Source organism: Eleutherodactylus coqui, chromosome 4 (genome assembly GCF_035609145.1).
Source record: "Eleutherodactylus coqui strain aEleCoq1 chromosome 4, aEleCoq1.hap1, whole genome shotgun sequence".
In the NCBI taxonomy this organism is placed as follows: Eukaryota; Metazoa; Chordata; class Amphibia; order Anura; family Eleutherodactylidae; genus Eleutherodactylus; species Eleutherodactylus coqui.
Genome location: NC_089840.1, coordinates 215171240 through 215185233, shown reverse-complemented (window position 1 = coordinate 215185233; position 13994 = coordinate 215171240). Strand labels below are relative to the sequence as shown.

General features: G+C 48.1%; 1 long non-coding RNA gene across 1 annotated transcript in view; it reads left to right on the top strand.

Moving 5' to 3' along the window:
* LOC136624864 (uncharacterized) overlaps window positions 1-13392 on the top strand; it is an 81313-nt gene extending 67921 nt beyond the window's left edge. Inside the window, exon 3 of the long non-coding RNA XR_010792462.1 lies at window positions 12791-13392. This is a non-coding gene — a long non-coding RNA (uncharacterized lncRNA). The remainder of the gene's footprint in view (window positions 1-12790) is intronic.
* Window positions 13393-13994: the final 602 nt, after the last annotated feature.

Genomic DNA, 13994 nt, shown 5'->3' with positions numbered 1-13994 from the left:
AGTAGTACAGAGCTTTAAGGGACTGCATCTGACACCATACAGCCTTCTGCATATGGCTCCATCATGTACATGAGGATTTATAGTCTGTGCATTAAAGTCCAGATACATAATCTGTATGGATGCAGAGAGCAAGCTTTCTCATGTCCAGGGTGGGCTTTAGATTGGTTTCAGAAAGTTTATAGGTGAGAGATGTGGTTACAAACATTACTGTTAACCCACTGCTTTCCTCCCCCCAACTATACACCCACCGAGTATTCTGAAAAATTGCTATACCTGACTTGTAAGACAAGACAGACTAAGATTTACTAACAGATCAGATTACATGTTGCCTATAGAAGTCTATGGAGAAGAGAGGAGGAGAGACGCAGAGATGTTTTGCTGTCTTATGTCTACTGCTCTACATCGCTCAGCATAATGTCTACTTCTCCATAATGTCTCCCATGCATGCTGATGTGTCTCTGTATATTAGAAATAGTGATACCATGCTTCCCCTGCAAAAAACCTGTGTCATATTTATTTCAGCCCCAAATTATGTGCTGGGGCTTATTTTCAGGGGATGTCTTATTTTGAATTGGGTGAGCAATGGTGACGGCTCAGTCAATTTAAAAATCTCTCCTCCAGAAAGCAATGTCTTTCATTGACTGAGCGTATGCTCAGCCAATCACAGCCATCGCTCTGTGCATTCACTGTATGAATTGGCTGAGCGACGGTGAATGATGGCTGCGGCTCAACCAATTCAAAAAGGGTGGACGGCTGAGTCAACCTTGAGCTGGCTACCTGAACCACACGGGGATTGAACCCGCAACTTTCAGGTTGTGAATGAGAGCTCAGGACTGCATTTCTGCGCCACACAAGGCTCATGAAAGCGGTATACAAGACATATAATGGCCAGAAATAGTATTAATTATCCTGTACACACATGGGAGCTTATTTTAAAAATTCACCTGAGGGCATAGTCACACTAGCATATATCGGACGGCGTTTTCACGGCCAGCCGATATACGCTACCATGTGATGCATGGGCTCGGCGTATATACCGTTGAGCGGTGGGAAACAGCTTAGCTCTGCTAAGCTTCCCTTCCCTCCCCGTCCCCAGTTCACCTCCTCTCTCCTCCAGCTGTTTGCAATGGGAGGGGTGAGGTGGGGCGGAGCTAAGCTCCCGCCCCTTGTCTGCAGCCAGCAATGGGAGGGGCGGGATGGAGCTTGGCTCCACCCCCATCCTGCTCCCTCCCAAACAGCTGGAGGAGGAGAGAGGATGAGAGAAGGAGGAGGGAGTACGCGGGAATACGCCTGTGTGATCTGATGCATTGGATTCCAATGCATCAAATGGTAGCATATATCGGCCAGCCGTGAAAACAGCGGCCGATATACGCTCATGTGAATACGCCCTGAAGATGTAGGTATGCTACAATTTTGGCTCCTTACTCAGCCCACAGCTGTCTCTATCCCCGTCTTACGTTTACTCACTCAGATTTATTTATATACAGAGCATAAAATCCTTTAACATGCATGACTGCAAAAACCAATTAGATGCTGATTTCCTCCTATAATGTAAACTTTAACAGAAGCCAAAAAACACACAAGATTGTACACAAGTATGGAATAAAACGAGTCAGACTTGCAGAGATGAACTGGCAATGTACTGTATATACTACATCAGTTATTTCTGGAGTATCTCTAATGTAAAAATATGAAAAATGTTTTGCAAATCCATTACTATCAATAGGTGCTATTCTCTGCATATTGCGCACACACATTTATCATGCACAAATATGTCTATGAAAAGTAGGCGTTAGGGCTTATTTACAGGAGGGTATATCGGCTGCTGTTTACAGGGCTGGCTGATATATGCTAACATCTGAGTTGTCTTCTCCCTTGCCTCCCCCTCGCCGACTCTCTGCCTCTCTCCCTCTCTCCTCCCCTCCAGCTGTTTGCAATAGAAGGGGGAGGGGTGGGGCTAAGTTCCCGCCCCTGGTCCACAGCCAGCAATGGGAGGGTCAGGGTGGGTGGAGCTTAGTCCCACCCCTGTTTCACCCCCCCCCCATTGCAAACAGCCGGGGGGCAGGAGAGAGGCAGAGAGACGGCGATGGGGAAGTAAAGGCGAAGCAGCTCAGATGTTAACCCATATTGGCCGGCCATGAAATCGGCGGCTGATATATGCTTCTGTAAATAAGCCCTTAGTTGTATCTGTTTCTAGTAATGCTGGCTGATAACCAATGTACATTAGCGGATATTACATTACCGCTCCGCAGGACTGTCACACAGCTCTCCTGCTCTCCTGAACATAACATCTGCCAAGTTATGCAGCAACAGAGGAGCAGGGAATGTATCACTGCATTAGGACTTAAGCAGATAGACCTGTTTTAGCCCCATTGTGCAGCCTTGAAAATAGCGGCCACGTAACAGGATGAAACGAAATGGTAATACTACTTGTGCGCACTAATGCAGAGTTTGAATAGTCCAAAAAAAAACAGTAGTGGCGAGTGTATTAGCGCATGCACCTATGTGTTTGTGCCCTATTTTGGCAGATCTGCCATTCAGAGGTTTGGGAAAGCTAGGTGACCATAGCTGTGGGAGCGGGGAGGGCAGCCATATTGTTGAACTTATTAAAAATATTTGTTTGTGATAGAAAGGCAGAACTCGAAGTGGTGATTTTTTTTAAGTTTTATCGCTGCTCATTGATGAACCGGAGGTCATGGTTTGCCTGGTTTCACACCCAGCCAATATACGCTACCCCTCTGATGCATTGGTGCACATAGGCGTATTTCCGTGGTGTAAAAGTGCCCAGCCAGATCAGATCAGCATTTTTGGACTGGCATTGTTATGCCAGCAGCTATTGCATAGACTCCCACCCTCTTCCCTACTGCTCTCCGCCCCGTGCCAGCTGTTTGCAATGGAGGGGGCGGAGCAAAACTCTGCCCCGCCCACTCCCATTGCTGGCTGCGGCAAGGGGCGAAGAGAGGGCGGGAGTATAGCCCACTAGCTCCCGCCCCATCCCGCCTCCTCCCCTTGCAGAGAGTTGGTGAGGGGGAGGGAAGGGGGAGACAGTTTAGCAGAGCTAAATTGTCTCCCCCTGCTCAGCATATATGTGCCAGGGCCGGGCTTTCTAAACTGGTACACAAACGTTAGATTTGTGCCCCCGTTCAGGCGTTTCCGTCAGGCAAACATAAAAATGCTGATGCCCGTGTGAATCCAGTCTAGTAGTACAAGGGAGAAAAGATGGGACTTGCAATATCTATCTAACACATAGTATTAACTAGATAAAGATGGGGCAGGACCTATTCTCCCACTTTCTTTTTTCAAATTCACGGGGAATGACAAGGAGTTTGAGAGGTTAAAAAAAAAAAAGAATTGTATCTCATTCATGCGCAACTACGCTCCATATCAGCTATTGTAGTTGCGTATATGCCCGTGTGAAGAAGCCCTTATATACAGGTTGCAACAAACGAAATAACAAAAAACATGTTACTATACATGTAACAGCTAGAGATGAGCGAACGTACTCGTCCGAGCTTGATATTCGTTCGAGTATTAGCGTGTTCGGGATGCTCGTTACTCGTAACGAGTACCACGCGATGTTCTGGTTACTTTCAGTTTCCTCTCTGAGACGTTAGCGCGCTTTTCTGGCCAATAGAAAGACAGGGAAGGCATTACAACTTCCCCCTGTGACGTTCAAGCCCTATACCACCCCCCTGCTGTGAGTGGCTGGCGAGATCTGATGTCACCCGAGTATAAAAATCGGCCCCTCCCGCGGCTCGGCTCAGATGCCTTGTGAGTTAGCTGAGGGAAAGTGCTATCGTGCTGGAGCTGCTGTAGGGAGAGTGTTAGGAGTTAGTGTAGGCTTCAAGAACCCCAACGGTCCTTCTCAGGGCCACATCTAATAGTGTGCAGTACTGTGTTAGCACTGTATTTTTATTTTTTTTTCAAAATTGGATCCGCAGAGCATTGCGCCCTGCAATAGGGACAGAAGTGGTGGTTAGGCAGGGAGAGTGTTAGCAGTGAGTGTAGGCTTCAAGAACCCCAACGGTCCTTTCTAGGGCTACTTCTATCCGTGTGCAGTACTGTCCAGGCTGCTGTTAGCAGTGTTGCATTTTTTATTTTTTTTTCTCAAAACCGGCTGTGCAGACCATTGCACCCGGCATTAATACTACAGGGATAGAATTGTGTAGGCAGGGCCAGAAGACATACATTATTCATTGAATAGATGCAGTGTGGCTTTTCCTTTGAAAAACAAGGGAAAAAAATTCTATATCGCCTGCCTCTGACAGTCCTCAGGGCTCTGGGTACGTGTGTGCTGCGTGCAGAACGTTAAAAAAAAATCAGACGCAGCCAGCTACGTTTTACTGCAGGCTTGCGCCAATTTTTTTCCTGCATGGGAAATCCCTGATCTGCTGTAGCGAATAACTTTGCATCACTGCAGTTCTCTGACACATTTGCAGGGCCACAACACAGTTATTAAACTTAGTAGTATTCATTGAATACACGCAGTGTGGCTTTTCCTTTGAAAAACAAGGGAAAATATTCTATTTCGGCTGCAGGCTTGCGCCAATTTTTTTCCTGCATGGGAAATCCCTGATCTGCTGTAGCGAATAACTTTGCATCACTGCAGTTCTCTGACACATTTGCAGGGCCACAACACAGTTATTAAACTTAGTAGTATTCATTGAATACACGCAGTGTGGTTTGTCCTTTGAAAAACAAGGGAAAATATTCTATTTTGGCTGCAGGCTTGCGCCAATTTTTTTTAACTGCATGGGAAATCCCTGATCTGCTGTAGCGAATAACTTTGCATCACTGCAGTTCTCTGACACATTTGCAGGGCCACAACACAGTTATTAAACTTAGTAGTATTCATTGAATACACGCAGTGTGGCTTGTCCTTTGAAAAACAAGGGAAAATATTCTATTTTGGCTGCAGGCTTGCGCCAATTTTTTTCCTGCATGGGAAATCCCTGATCTGCTGTAGCGAATAACTTTGCATCACTGCAGTTCTGTGACACATTTGCAGGGCCACAACACAGTTATTAAACTTAGTAGTATTCATTGAATACACGCAGTGTGGCTTGTCCTTTGAAAAACAAGGGAAAAAATTCTATTTTGGCTGCAGGCTTGCGCCAATTTTTTTCCTGCCTGGGAAATCAAATCACTGGTAATACACCATGCTGAGGGGTAGGGGTAGGCCTATAGGATGTGGACGCGGGCGAGGACGCGGAGGCCCAAGTCAGGGTGTGGGCACAGGTCGAGCCAGTGCGGTGGCCAGGGGTAGAGGCAGGGCCATACCGAATAATCCACCAACTGTTTCCCAAAGCGCCCCCTCGCGCCATGCCACCCTGCACAGGTCAAGGTGCTCTACGGTGTGGCAGTTTTTCACAGAGACGCCTGACGACCGACGAACAGTGGTGTGCAACCTTTGTCGCGCCAAGATCAGCTGGGGAGGCACCACCAACAGCATGCGCAGGCATATGATGGCCAAGCACCCCACAAGGTGGGACGATGCCCGTTCACCGCCTCCGGTTTGCACCACTGCCTCTCCCCCTGTGCTCCAACCTGCCACTGAGATCCAACCCCCCTCTGAGGACACAGGCACTACCGTCTCCTGGCCTGCACCCACACCCTCACCTCCGCTGTCCTCGGCCCCATCCAGCAATGTCTCTCAGCGTAGCGTCCAGACGTCGCTAGCGCCACAGTTTGAGCGCAAGCGCAAGTACGACGCCACGCACCCGCACGCTCAAGCGTTAAACGTGCACATTGCAAAATTGATCAGCCTAGAGATGCTGCCGTATAGGCTTGTGGAAACGGAGGCTTTCAAAAGCATGATGGCGGCGGCGGCCCCGCGCTACTCGGTTCCCAGTCGCCACTACTTTTCCCGATGTGCCGTCCCAGGCCTGCACGACCACGTCTCCCGCAACATTGTACGCGCACTCACCAACGCGGTTACTGCCAAGGTCCACTTAACAACAGACATGTGGACAAGCACAGGCGGGCAGGGCCACTATATCTCCCTGACGGCACATTGGGTGAATTTAGTGGAGGCTGGGACAGAGTCAGAGCCTGGGACCGCTCACGTCCTACCCACCCCCCGAATTGCGTGCCCCATCTCGGTGCTGGTATCTGCGGGGGTGTATGCTTCCTCCACTAAACCACCCTCCTCCTCCTCCTACGCAACCTCTGTCTCGCAATCAAGATGTGTCAGCAGCAGCACGTCGCCAGCAGTCGGTGTCGCGCGGTGTGGCAGCACAGCGGTGGGCAAGCGTCAGCAGGCCGTGCTGAAACTACTCAGCTTAGGCGATAAGAGGCACACGGCCCACGAACTGCTGCAGGGTCTGACAGAGCAGACCGACCGCTGGCTTGCGCCGCTGAGCCTCCAACCGGGCATGGTCGTGTGTGACAACGGCCGTAAGCTGGTGGCGGCTCTGCAGCTCGGCAGCCTCAGGCACGTGCCATGCCTGGCCCATGTGTTTAATTTGGTGGTTCAGCGCTTTCTGAAAAGCTACCCCCACTTGTCATACCTGCTCGGAAAGGTGCGCCGGATCTGCGCACATTTCAGCAAATCACACACGCACGCTGCCACCCTGCGGATCCTGCAACATCGGTTTAATCTGCCAGTGCACCGACTGCTGTGCGACGTGCCCACACAGTGGAACTCTACGCTCCACATGTTGGCCAGACTCTATAAGCAGCGTAGAGCTATAGTGAAATACCAACTCCAACTTGCGCGGCGCAGTGGGAGTCAGCCTCCTCAATTATTTACAGAAGAGTGGGCCTGGTTGGCAGCCATCTGCCAGGTCCTTGGAAAATTTGAGGAGTCTACCCAGGTGGTGAGCGGCGATGCTGCAATCATTAGCGTCACCATTCCTCTGCTATGCATCTTGAGAAGTTCCCTGCAAAGCATAAAGGCAGACGCTTTACGCTCGGAAACAGAGCCGGGGGAAGACAGTATGTCGCTGGATAGTCAGAGCACCCTCCTGTCTATATCTCAGCGCGTTCAGGAGGAGGAGGAGGAGCATGAGGAGGATGAGGAGTAGGGGGAAGAGACAGCTTGGCCCACTGCTGACGGTACCCATGCTGCTTGCCTGTCATCCTTTCGGCGTGTATGGCCTGAGGAGGAGGAAGAGGAAGAGGAGCAGGAGGAGGATCCTGAAAGTGATCTTCCTAGTGAAGACAGCCATGTGTTGCGTACAGGTACCCTGGCACACATGGCTGACTTCATGTTAGGATGCCTTTCTCGTGACCCTCGCATTACACGCATTCTGGCCACTACGGATTACTGGGTGTACACACTGCTCGATCCACGGTATAAGGAGAGCCTTTGCACTCTCATTCCCGAAGAGGAAAGGGGTTCGAGAATGATACTATACCACAGGGCGCTGGTGGACAAACTGATGGTAAACTTCCCATCCGACAGCGCTAGTGGCAGAAGGCGCAGTTCCGAGGGCCAGGTAGCAGGGGAGGCGCAGAGATCAGGCAGCATGTACAGCGCAGGCAGGGGAACATTCTCCAAGGCCTTTGCCAGCTTTATGGCTCCCCAGCAAGACTGTGTCACCGCTCCCCAGTCAAGGCTGAGTCGGCGGGAGCACTGTAAAAGGATGGTGAGGGAGTACGTAGCCGATCGCACGACCGTCCTCCGTGACGCCTCTGCCACCTACAACTACTGGGTGTCGAAGCTGGACACGTGGCCTGAACTCGCGCTGTATGCTATGGAGGTGCTTGCTTGTCCTGTGGCTAGCGTCTTGTCAGAGAGTGTGTTTAGTGTGGCTGGGGGAATCATCACGGATAAGCATACCCACCTGTCAACCGACAGTGCCGACAGGCTTACACTCATCAAGATGAACAAAGCCTGGATTTCCCCAGACTTCTCTTCTCCACCAGCGGACAGCAGCGATACCTAAGCAATACGTAGGCTGCACCCGCGGATGGAAGCATCGTTCTCTCTCACCATCCAAAACGGGGACATTTCTGCTTCATCAATCTGTGTATAATATTCCTCCTCCTCCTCCTCCTGCTCCTCCTCCTGAAATCTCACGTAATCACGCCGAACGGGCAATTTTTCTTAGGGCCACAAGGCTCACTCATATAATTTTTCTAAACAATTTCTATACGTTTCAATGCTCTTAAAAGCGTTGAAACTTTAACTTGAACCAATTTTTCGTTAAACTGGGCTGCCTCCAGGCCTAGTTACCACTTAAGCCACATTAACCAAAGCGATTAATGGGTTTCACCTGCCCTCTTGGTTGGCCATGGCCAATTTTTCTGATGTACATTAGTACTGTTGATACAGCAATTTTTGTGGGCCCTCGCCTACAGTGTAATCAAATGAATTTTTAGCCCACCTGCATTACAGCTGACGTTACATCCGCTGTGTTGGGCAATGCAATGGGATATATTTATGTACCGCCGGTGGCTTCCTGGCACCCACCCATGCTGTGGGTCCACAGAGAATTATAAATGCATCTGTTTCCACATCTAAAGAACCCCAGTCAGACTGGGGCATGCAGTGTGGGCCGAAGCCCACCTGCATTAAGCACGACATTACTACCTCAGCTGTGTTGGGCAATGCAATGGGATATTTTTATGTACCGCCGGTGGGTTCCAGGGAGCCACCCATGCTGTCGGTCCACAGGGACTTCACAATAGGGAGTTGTACCTGCCTGTGTCTATGAATTAAAAACTGCGGTCTGACTGGGGCATGCAGACACCTTGACAGAATGAATAGTGTGTGGCACATAGGTTCCCCATTGCTATGCCCACGTGTGCAGCTCCTGATGGCGGTGGCACAGGATTCTATTTCTCATTGCTTCTGTACAGCATTGTGGGCTATCGCCCCGCCCCTTTTAAAGAGGGTCGCTGCCTAGCCGTGCCAACCCTCTGCAGTGTGTGCCTGCTTTTCCTCTGGCAGACGCACTTATAAATAGACATGAGGGTGGCGTGGCATGAGGGCAGCTGAAGGCTGGGCAGGGACAGTTTGGTGTGCGCTGTGGACACTGGGTCGTGGGGGGGGGGGGTGGTTGGTCAGCATGTAACCCAGGAGAAGTGGCAGCGGAGTGTCATGTAGGCAGTGATTGTGCTTTGTTGGAGGTAGTGTGGTGCTTAGCTAAGGTATGCATTGCTAATGAGGGCTTTTCAGAAGTAAAAGTTGTTGGGGGAGGGGGGCCCACTCTTGCCGGTATTGTGGCTTAATAGTGGGACCTGTGAACTTGAGATGCAGCCCAACATGTAGCCCCTCGCTTCCCTATCCGTTGCTGTGTCGTTCCCATCACTTTCTTGAATTGCCCAGATTTTCACACATGAAAACCTTAGCGAGCATCGGCGAAATACAAAAATGCTCGGGTCGCCCATTGACTTCAATGGGGTTCGTTACTCGAAACGAACCCTCGAGCATCGCGAAAATTTCGTCTCGAGTAACGAGCACCCGAGCATTTTGGTGCTCGCTCATCTCTAGTAACAACCTGTAGAATAAAACAAATATAGTATTTTTATTGAACAGCTTAGGAAAAAGAAACAATTGCAGAATTGCTCCCATTCTTCAGATCTAAAACTACTAAGTATACAATGTTTTATGTGAAAGTAAAAAGATAGTATTTTGCTTTGTCTCTCTCCTCCCATGGGTTACGCAATCAAGTGAGCATGTGACACATTTGCATTCTCTTTATAGCAATACAAGCACATGCTGACCTCATGGAGTCTGAAGTCACCAGTGGAATTTCCAGTTCCCAGTGTCAAGCAGGCAGCTCCAGAAGTACTGGATCTCACAAAGTCGGAATCTCCAGAGCCCTTAGTAATTGGGAATTTTTTCAGACGTTTTTCCCATGCACAAATCATCCACTGCACTAAGCACTTCTGTACCATGCGCAAAAAATGGTTAATCACAGTTCTCAAAGTAGCTTTTGTATTCATTCATTTCATAAATTTGGAATTGTCATAATCATTCTGCTCCATAGAATAAAATCATCAGGTCACTTTTGCTGCAGCGTGTAGGCAGTAAAAAAAGACCCTCGACAGATGGGGGAACTGTGTTTTGTTTCCATTTCACTTCTCTTAGAAATGTATTTAAGTTTTTCAGTACATTAAATGCTACATATAAAAAGTACCACTGATAAATACAACTCGTCCCACAAAAAACAAGCCCTCATACAGCTGGAGAAGTAAAGAGTTAGGATCTTTTGAAAACAAGGAGGAAAAATTCAAAAGGAAAAAAAAAGGCAGCGTCATTAAGGGGTTAATGGCCGGAAATAATATTGTTTTCCTGATGTACGCACAGGATAGGTGATTCTGAAATGTTACCTGATCTGAGAGGTGGGCTTTAAGAAAGTGCTGAACGTGGCTCGTGGCTTTAATAAGTATGAGAGCCCCTAATAAGGCTATGGAAAAGGGCGTCTCTCAGCCCGACTACAAGCAGCAAGTACAGCAATGCCACTTCCCTTTAACATAAAAGTACTTCTCATCCAACAGTTTAGTAATTACTTACTAGATTGTCATATCATGAGTTGTGCTAAGTGCCAAGCTCTGTGCTTTTACATGGCATTACAAGCAATTATTGCATCATGATCAGCAGCAGAAATGACTAAACCCCAAATAACTCAATGGTTAACATCATTCTGCTACATTATTAATTTAACCCCTTAATGACACACCTTTTAACTGACCTCACTAATGGGCTTTTAAGGCCAGCTGCACACGACCGACCAGGCCCATGACCCCATGTACCTGTCAGTCGTCTGAAATATCTGTGCTGCATATGGTCTGGACGGCTCACCGCCATCGGATATGCGCAGTACAGGTTTTCCCACGCTGTCACAAGGCGATTTTGCGGAATCCACAACCTATCTGCAATGTTAATTGCTGGTGGCCCGCCAGTCAGACAGCTTCCATTGACTTCAATGGAAGCTGTCCGTGCGGACACCGCACTAAAATAGAACATGCTACGATATTTCCTCCACAAGCGCAAAATTGCGATTGGTTTCAGCTCGTGTGCAGGAAAAAAAACGCTTTTCCATAGCGTGCTATGGGCAGTATTTGCTGCGAAATCCAGGGGCGGACACTGCTACGAATTCCACAATGCAAATATGCCCGTGTGCAGCCAGCCTAACCTGCACATCTTCTTAAGGCCCAATGCCCACAGACGGATTATCACTGCAGAATTCCGCAGCAATGTCCGTCCATAGACATGCCACATTAAAGGATTTTTCCCTGATCACGAGTGGAAATCAACCATGATTTTCTGCTCACGGGGAAGAATCGCAGCAGGTTCTAGTTTGTGCATAAAATCACGCAAACGGCTTCCATTGCAGTCAATGTAAGCCGTCCGTCCCACAGCGAGTTGTCATTGTTGGGGCGACAGCAGCATCATGCCATGCACTGCACGCCGACCGAGACTCTCAACGCGGATCTGGACAGGTGAGTATAGGGTCTCTGGGGGGCGCCAGGTCTAATTCCGCTGCAAAATTTCACAGTCGGAATCTGACCTGGTCGTGGGCATGAGGCCTAAGACAGTGGGTTAGCTGACTACTGACAGCCAGTCTCCTGCTCTAACAGCCAGGAATGGAGAAATCTCCAGTCCTGGCATTCTAACTCCTTACATGCAAAAATCAATTGCAGCATGCATACAGATGACAGGGGGAGGGAGCACTTTCTGTCCCCCATTGGCACCCTGCAGTATGATTGCAAGGTACCAGTGGGCTCCCATGGCAGCCGGAAGCCTGATAAATTTAAAAAACTAACGACAGAATTTCTATTTTCATTTTGTTTGACTCCCTGAAAAAGGCAATGGAAGGAAATGGACAGTGCAGCCCCTAAACCTCTATTGTACATTTACAGTGCAGTGTGGGAAGGGGTTAAATGTATGTTTTTTAAATGCAGCTATATCTTAGGACATCATCGGACATCGGCGGTTTTCAATGTATGCATTTAGAAGAGCGATCTTTAGCCACATAAAAACTTTGCGCTGGCAATAATAGGGCATTTGCGACCAAAAATGGCAACTGATTTTATCCGCAGACAGAAAAGATAGGTCTTGCCTTATCTTTCGGCCGATATATACGCTGGTGGCTCCCATAGTCTCCTATGGGAGATGCAAAGAAAAGTGAGGTAGAGGGAGTTTATCCGCGTCCAACTCTGCAAAAACATTACGGCTGGCTTTAGTTAACCCTTAGATGCCATGACGAAGATTTATGCTGACCGAGGGTTTTCCATGCTGTGGCATATATACGACATAGCCGTTCGTGTGAATGGATAAAATGCACATATTGGCCGAGACTTGATCGCAACCTTTTCCGTTCACGCAATTTTTGCCTGCGATGCCGTCAGCGTGAAAAAGCAATGCTCGTGTGAAAGAGGTCGAAGACACTCAACAATGTGGATAAGCCTGTCAGTCAGTGCTCATTTATTGCGTTCTCCACCATGGTTACGAATGACATACAGTCACTAAGGAACCAGGAATACATGCACAGGGGCAAGTACAATCTGTCTAGACAGGTGAGTATGGCCGTCAAAACATTGGGAAGGCAGAACAGATGTACCTGTGGTGGAACACTTCGGTGAGAAACAACACTCTGTCAGCCAGCTACGATTTCAAATTATAGACTCGGTACCTGATAACCTGAGAGGTGGAGACAGGGAGAGGAGACTCAAGCTCATTGAATCCAAATGGATCTTTGAACTTGACTTCCTCCACCCTCATGGTCTGAATCTAGAATACAACCGGCTACAGTATGTGTAAGCTATTATCTATACATGCTTTTGACTTTGTCCCACGTATTTCTTGTTTTTAACTATATGTACTCTTTTCCTGCAGGTCTTCTGGACACAGCCTGGGTATCGATCATGCTATAATTCCTCTGGGCTCTGTTATCTGTGGCCACACTGTAGAGCATCTCCTAAGTGTGATGATACCCTCTTTCCCCCAAAATAAGACAGTGTCTTATATTAATTTTTGCTCCAATAGATTGTACTTTTTTACATGTACAGCTGCCTGGACACTATTTATATTGTCCTTTTTTATTAACTGTAAATAGGGCTCAATTTTGAAGTAGAGCTTATACTTCAAGCATCCTCAAAAATGCTGAAAAAGCATTCTGCATCCTCAAAAATCCAGAAAAATCCTGCTATGTCTTATTTTCAGGGCATGTCTTATTTTCAAGGAAACAAATAAGAGAGACATCGTTGTGTGCTTCCATGGCGCTGCAGAAATCTGCCGCTGGAGTGCCGTGCTCTCTTATACATATATTGAACGCCGCCTACAGGCTATGTTGCATTGACCTGTAAGTATACACACCTGTTAGGGGAGTGGTTTTAAGTTGATTGCATACGATGATTGGTGTTTGCCTGTATTTGTTGCGGGGCTGGTGGGGATTCCCTCAGCTTGACAAAGACTCATTTTTGAGCTGAAACGTTGCTTGCATGTCTTTTACTTTGGAAGAATAAAGGAGCATCCCCTGTGATGCATTGATTTTGCTAAAACCATTCGTGGATGCTGCCCTGTTCACATTATTGAAATGCTAATTTATTATATTTACACTGGCAGATCTGCTATTATTGTCTGACTGCCCATTCTACCCCATCTCACACAGGAGGGGTGCAGCTGACCTGCTCGTAGGCTAAATCTTGCCTAAAAATACTTTGACACAATTTTATTTACATAAAGGCCTCTTTAACACGGGCGTCAGCGATATCACAGTGAGAAAATCGAAGCGATATCGCAATTTTGTGCTGCTATGAAGTCGCACGACTTTGTAACGCTCTTCTCTTTTGCTGGGATTTTTGGGGGTGGGGGGAGGGGGAGCTAACCCGAAAATAAGCCCTAGCTGTATAAAAAAATAAAACAACAATCCATCACCTAAGAGGTGTTGTCCGGCTCCGCCGCACACTTCCTCTGAATTCTCCGGCACCTGTTTGAAGTCCTCTGGCAGAGCTTCCTGGTCAGGAGTTTGAAAAGCGCTGCCTCTAATTGGTTCTCGAGTGCCGTAGCTCAGTCAATCAAAGCCAGCACTCGATGAACC